Below are 7,130 nucleotides of genomic sequence, written 5' to 3' on the forward strand. Positions count from 1 at the left end.
CAGGCCAGCAAGAGAGTGGTTAGGCATCAATCAGGCCAGCAGGGGAGCGGTTAGGGGGCAATCAGGCTGGCAGGCAGGTGAGTGGTTAGAAGCCAGTAGTCCTGGATTGTGAGAGGGTACAGGCTGGGCTGAGGGACACCCCCCTCCCATGCACAAATTTTGTGAACTGGGCCTCTAGTAATATAAATAATCATGTAACTATAATATCAGCTGTCAAACCTCACAGGAGACATTTTGTAACAACCAGTTTTTATCAAACTCAATTAGAAAAGTTCTATTACATGTCAAAATAGAAACCAAACTGTATTGTCTCCGTGTGTGTCATTTGAACCCTCAAACTCTTGTTTTTCTAGTTGACCATTCTAAGAATATAAATTGAACTTGATATTTTTCAAGAGCCAGACATTTCATTGCCCATCAAGTTTTGGTTGTATTATTTTTTTCAATCAAATGTAATAACTATATTGAACTGTCAGTTTAATCTTCATAGCTTTGTTTCCAGAAATCTATGTAGCATAAAATATGCAATCCTCTAAATAATTTCAAAATTATTTCTTTACTTACAATTTCATTACATATGGCCTGTAGGTTTCAGAAACTCAACAGATTTGCTTCCCCTTTGACTCAAGGGAACTAGCTTACAGGTGATCGACTGATGGTGAAAATTCACATCTATGTAGTAGCTATTCAGACAAGGAGGCTCCAAACTTTTGTCAGGAGTGTTGAAGGAGAACATTGTTCAATACTTTCATGAAATAATTTGAAGGTCTCTCAGCATTTAGTGTGCAATGGGCTTGGTAAGTATACAGAGTGGGACAAAAGTAGGTTTACAGTTGATCATATTAAAATAATGCAATAATTAATAAATAATAATACAAGAATAAACTTTTCCATACTTTTGCCACATACTGTATAATGAAGATAAACAAAGCCAGCTCCTTGATCCTTTAACACAAAGATCAAAGATGAAAACATGAAATCCTCAAAGACCAACCATGCATTTTTATTTGTGGCAATAGAGCCTAGCTGGTATGCTGCTGATAGAGGTAAACCACCAACGTTGTAGCTGATGTTAAACCAAATTCTTCTCCTTTACTCATTGAAGAAGCAGAAACCAAGCTCTTCCTACATGAAGAACACTTTCAGCATCACAGTTTTGGGTCAATCAATAGACTGGCATGAAGCATAGCCATAGCATGCACATTTGAATATCTCTAAACCAGGCAACTGTTGATTATCATCTGCCAACCATTTACAACCATGTTTGCTCTCGGTTGTCAGGATTCTACTTGGAGATAAAATGGACTTAATCCTACTCTTGCATTTGTAAGCTTTGAAGTAATTAAGCAGAAAAATGCCTGTATGATTACCCTCATTAGAATATTTGGCTTTCATTATGGAAACTGATAGGAATCTCCCTCACTTGGTGCTGAATTATGTTCACATTTAAGAGAAAATTATTTGTTTAGTATGTCAACCTTTCCCTCTGAGGGCACACCTTCTCCACTTTGTCAATGTCATCATCTAAATTGAGTTAATTCTAAGTTATACATTTGCTTTTGTGTTTTTTTCTGGAGCAAAATCTGCAAAAATGGCTCCACTATCGTCTCATAAGCTGCCTTTGTATCTAATACATTCACTCAATAAATTCAGCTGAATCTCTACTATGTTTGTTTATGAAAGACATTTGTTATCAATGATTTGGCCAATGTTCTCCTATTGACAGCAAGGAGAGAGAAAGTAACTTTCCAAATGCATTCAGAAACATGCTGTCTTGTGTTAGTTAAAATTTGAGGGATTTAAGATAACTACAAAAGTGACCCTAAAATAGCAACTTATTAGTCAAAAGTAACCCCTGCTTCCATTGTTTAGGTTATTAGTGATTTACAAAGCATCTACTATTCCCCAGTCACAGTATTCTGTGCTAGAGATGTGATTATCAAAGCCCCAGTTCTCTCTTAAAATAGAGAGATCATACCGTTTACTGCAAGGGACAACTGCTAGATGGAGGCAGAGGTAGTTAGATTATGACCTGGAATGGGAAATAAGGCCAGAAAAAAGAATTGACTAACAATTGCTCCTACAAATAGGTAAAGGTCCTCAGTATAATTTAGTGAGTTGTCTGGGAAACTATAATCATGCTACCAGCAATTTCAACTACTTCTGCTGAAGCCAGGCCATGCTCATCATATACAAAGTATTTGTGCCTTAGCCAAACGTACAAATATCATTGTTCCTGCAATTTACTCTTTATTAAAAATAACAATAAAATCCAAGCAATCACATCACTGCAGACATCTAGTCAGGCTGAAATATTCACTTGCTCAAATTAATTAATTTACTAGCTAGTTTAAACAATGCACAGTAAAACCTTGATTAACTGGTATGCTTTGGGAATAGAATATTGTGGGTAATTTGTCTAATCAAAAGTTGAGCAGGAAGCATTTTTAACCCTTGTTGAACATTCTTTTTAGACTAGAGGCCCGGTGCATGAAATTTTTGCATGGGGTGGGGGGGGGCTCAGCCCGGCCTGCAATGACGCAAGTGTTCCGCACCCAGCCTGGCCAGAGGCCCTCCATGGCTGAGCGTGGAATGCTTGCCTTGTCACCACGGCGATGAAGCAAGCATTCTGCCAGGCTGCTCACGCTGCCTGCTCTCAGCGTCCGCCCCCCTGGGACTGGGGGGCTCCAGTGGGGCTGAGAGCACTGGGTGCCACCATCTTGTGGCTATGGGCACTGCCATCTTTGTGATGGAGTGATGGTTAATTTGCATATTACCCTTTTATTAGATAGGGTGGTCAAGGCAAATTTCCAGCTTATGTGAGTGAAACCTAGTACACAGAGTTGCATTTTTACTGAGTAATGACAATCATTTAGGACTTTGTGGTCATCAGAGTGCACATCAGTACTCACTCTCCAGAGCAGGAGATGAAAAATTAGAGTGTCTAAGACTGTGGTTTGACCTAAAAACATTTCCTAGGGGCCATATTTTAAATTAGTCCCTGATTCTAGTTTGCTTAGGTTTTAGCCTCTCTCTCCTCCATTAAATGAATAATAATAAGAGTAAAAATAATAATAATAGTGTGATTGTGTATTCTGGCTAATTAAGTGTTATTATACTGTCATTATACTTTAGTGAAGTAGAGTCTGCTCAAATACTAACTAGCTGCTTAACATTTGAAAAATAATAAGAAATCACATAGATTATAATATCTGAAAAGAGTTTAACATTTTTTTTTACAGAGGAGGAAACAAAGGTCCAGAGAGGTAGTAAAAGCAACTTTGCCAAAGTCCCACAAGTAATCTTAGAGCTGAGCCCTACATCCAAATGTCCTCTTTCAGAATTCAGTCACACATTGCCAATGATAAGTTTTATTGAGTTACATCTTTTCTCTCAAATAAAAGGATTAGTCTTGATAGATAAACTTAACTGCCTCTCCCAATCATAAATGTCTTTATTTCTTTAAATAAAGATTATAATTACTATACCTGCTTTAAAAAATTTAACCAGTTTAGAAACATAGGTATTATAATGACAAAGCACATTTTTAAATTTACATAGTGCTTCAAATTAGGCTATGCAACTCAGGGTACTGAAAGTTGTCAGAAGCCCTCTTTTATCTCAGAGGTGCATTGAAATGGAACTTTGAAAGATCATCAGTCTCCTCTGTCACAAGGTTGATGTTCTTTTGATTGAAATGCAAATCTATTTTTCCAGAATACCTACTAGTGCTCAGAAGAATTCCAGTATAGGGAGGTAAGACTATAAGCGTCCTTAATATGACATCTTGCTATTTTCAGTTGGAGCTCTTTAATTCAGAAGGGATACAGGTAGAAAAATTACTGATATGACTATGGTGCTCACAAGAAGAATCCTGTCATTATACTTTTAAAATTAAAACAACCAAGGTATTTTCTAATTTATCTTCTGAATAAGTTTTCTTAGGCACACAAAGAAAAAATATTCAGATTACAGGAAATGTTAATTTTTAGAGTTAAAAGTTTCTTCTTTCACCTTTTATAAAAGAAAAGTAAGCCTAATTGAATGCAGCAGTGTATTAAGTCATTTTGGTGCTCTTTTCCTGGCCAACTACCAAAGTATTCTTTTAATAGAGCATTTTCAAATAGGCACACTCACTGGGCTTTTTCAGTAAAAGCTGGTGTAATTTAGTGACACTGAGCACTTTTACCACGAAGGTTTTGAAGTTGTAAATATTGGTGATACTAGGATAGAATTTTGAATATGACTGTATATAAAAATCAAATCAGTAGATGACTCTGCCTGCAGTATCTTTTCTAAGTACCCACCCTTCAGTCTTTAATATAAATTTATAAAATAGAAAAGTGTAAGATTAGAAGTGATTGCATTTATCTCCTACAGATATGTATCTTTATATTTCTTATTTTATTTTACTACTGTCAAAAGTTTCACTTCACAATGCTGAAAATAAGAAGGAAGTTATTCCATTAGAATACTGAAAGGATTAAGAGATGCCATGAATGTTATATAGGTCAAGTGGTGTTATATCAGACAATGACTATATAGATTTAAAACATGTCTCACATGATTACATCAGAATATTAACATTTATATAACAACTAGAGGCCCAATGCATGAAATTCATGCAAGGGGCTCAGCCCCTGCAGCCGTGGCTGCTGCCTTGGCCCTTGCAGCCCCGGCTTCATCTGGAAGGTCGGTCGGATGTCCAGTCTAATTAGCATATTACGCTTTTATTATTATAGACTAGAGGCCCAGTACACGAAATTCGCGCATGGGGGGTGTGTCCCTCAGCCCAGCCTGCACCCTCTCCAATCTGGGAACCCTCTGGGATTGGGCCTAAACGGGCAGTCGGACATCCCTCTCACAATCCAGGATTGCTGGCTCCCAACCGCTTGCCTGCCTGCCTGCCTGATTTCCCCTAACCAATTCTTCTTGCCAGTCTGATCACCCCCTAACCACTCCCCTGCCAGCCTGATCAACACCTAACTGCTCCCCTGCCGGCCAGATTGCCCCTACCTGCCCTCCCCTGCCGGCCCGGTCACCCCTAACTGCCCTCCCCTGCAGGCCTGGTTGCCCCCAACTGCCCTCCCCTGATGGCCTGATCACCCACAACTGCCCTCCCCTGCAGGCCTGGTTGCCCCCAAATGCCCTCCTCTGCTGGCCTGATTGCCCACAACTGCCCTCCCCTGCTGGCCATCTTGTGGTGGCCATCTTGTGTCCACATGGGGGCAGCCATCTTTGACCACATGAGGGAGGCCATCTTGTGTGTTGGAGTGATGGTCAATTTGCATATTACCTCTTTATTATATAGGATAAAGACTATAATGAGGATATGATAATGTGTTGGTGATGATTTCAGAGACAGTATTCAAGGAATATTCACAACTGTCACTCAAATGATTATTTGCATATGTGGAATTTATGAGACAAAATGATAAATTCAGTTAATATCTTATTTAATATATTGTACCTGTTTCTCTTTGGCCATAACTACTACAAAGACAGGTAGATAATTCAGGCCAAGGAGATATTCCAGTTAGGAACTGAGTTATCTAGATCAGTACTCTTCAAGAATCTCTGTGATTATCGACATGTTCCATATCTACACTGTTCAATATGATAGCCAATGACTACATGTGTCTAATGAGCACATGACATGTGGCTAGTGTGACAGAATACATGAAATTTTCATTTTGCTTAATTCAAATTTAAATGTAAATAGCCATATGTGACTAGTGGCTACCATGTTGGCGAACATAGATATAATTTTTTTGCATATAAAATAATGCCAACCAATCAGGGCATATTGTGGTTAAGATGAGGGGAGGAGAGGGTGGGGATGTAGTGAAGGGGGGGGCAGAAATCTGGATTCAGTTTTTCTAGGGATGAATCCTGGACTCTCTCACTCATTAGCTGTGGGGATTTGGAGAAGTTATGCAGCCTCTATGAACCTCAGTTTCCCCGTTTAGAAACTAAGCGCAATAATAATATTTCTTCTTTTTAGGGTTATTCTGAAAATTTAATGATATATTATAAGAGAAACCCATAGCACAATGCCTGGCACAGTGCAAATACTCAAAACACAGTGGCTATAATTACTTGATCAATTTAAAAACTTCAATTAATTTTGGGTTATATAGATAGTTTTAATGTCAACAGAGTGTTTCAATGTGTTCCAACTAAAAAAAGTGAATGGAAAATTATATAATGATTAGGCATATTAGAAAGTAATTCAACTTTTTTTCTCTTCATGACATATTATGCCAGGGTAGAAAATTTGAAAGTCACTTCTTATCATGGCAGTATAGGATGTTTTGATGAGAAACAGTTGAAATCCAAGGGATTTTAAGACCAATGAGAGGAGGAGAAGTTTTAATAGACCCTGGTGAGAGGGGTTCAGGAAATTTAAAAAAAAATCATTATAAGTACTAATTTTTTTGGAACGCTCTACCAAAAACTTAGTTGCTTCCTTTATCTGTCTAGCAGTAGCTGCTAGGCTCATGAAACAGTCATTTGATCACCAGACACCTAGTTTTCCTCCAATATCCCCTTTTTGTCTGTAGTAACAGAATTCTAAGTTTATAGCTGACCTTATGATCACCCAACAGAAAGACTGTATTTCCCAGGAAACTCCTTGTGGCCAGGAGACAAAGTCCTGATAAATGGGATATAAGTGGAGGTAGAGTGTGCACATTCTGGAAAATGTCATAAAAGGGAGGAGTTTTTCCTTCTCTTCTCTTTTCTCCTTCTGGCTAGAATACAGACACTACAGCTGGAAGAAGCCCTCTTTGACCATGTATCCTTCAGAATGCAGACTAGACATGAGAAATCCGCAAGATCAAAGATCTAGACCAGCGGTTCTCAACCTGTGGGTCGCGACCCCTTTGGGGGTCGAACGACCCTTTCACAGGGGTCTCCTAAGACCATCGGAAAACACATATATAATTACATATTGTTTTTCTGATTAATCACTATGCTTTAGTTATGTTCAATTTGTAACAATGAAATTGGGGGTCACCGCAACATGAGGAACTGTATTAAAGGGTCACGGCATTAGGAAGGTTGAGAACCACTGATCTAGACCATACCAGCCCTGCTATGTACCACTGCACTTGAATGCAGTAGACAAA

Source organism: Myotis lucifugus, unplaced genomic scaffold (assembly GCF_000147115.1).
Source record: "Myotis lucifugus unplaced genomic scaffold, Myoluc2.0 scaffold_2, whole genome shotgun sequence".
In the NCBI taxonomy this organism is placed as follows: domain Eukaryota; kingdom Metazoa; phylum Chordata; class Mammalia; order Chiroptera; family Vespertilionidae; genus Myotis; species Myotis lucifugus.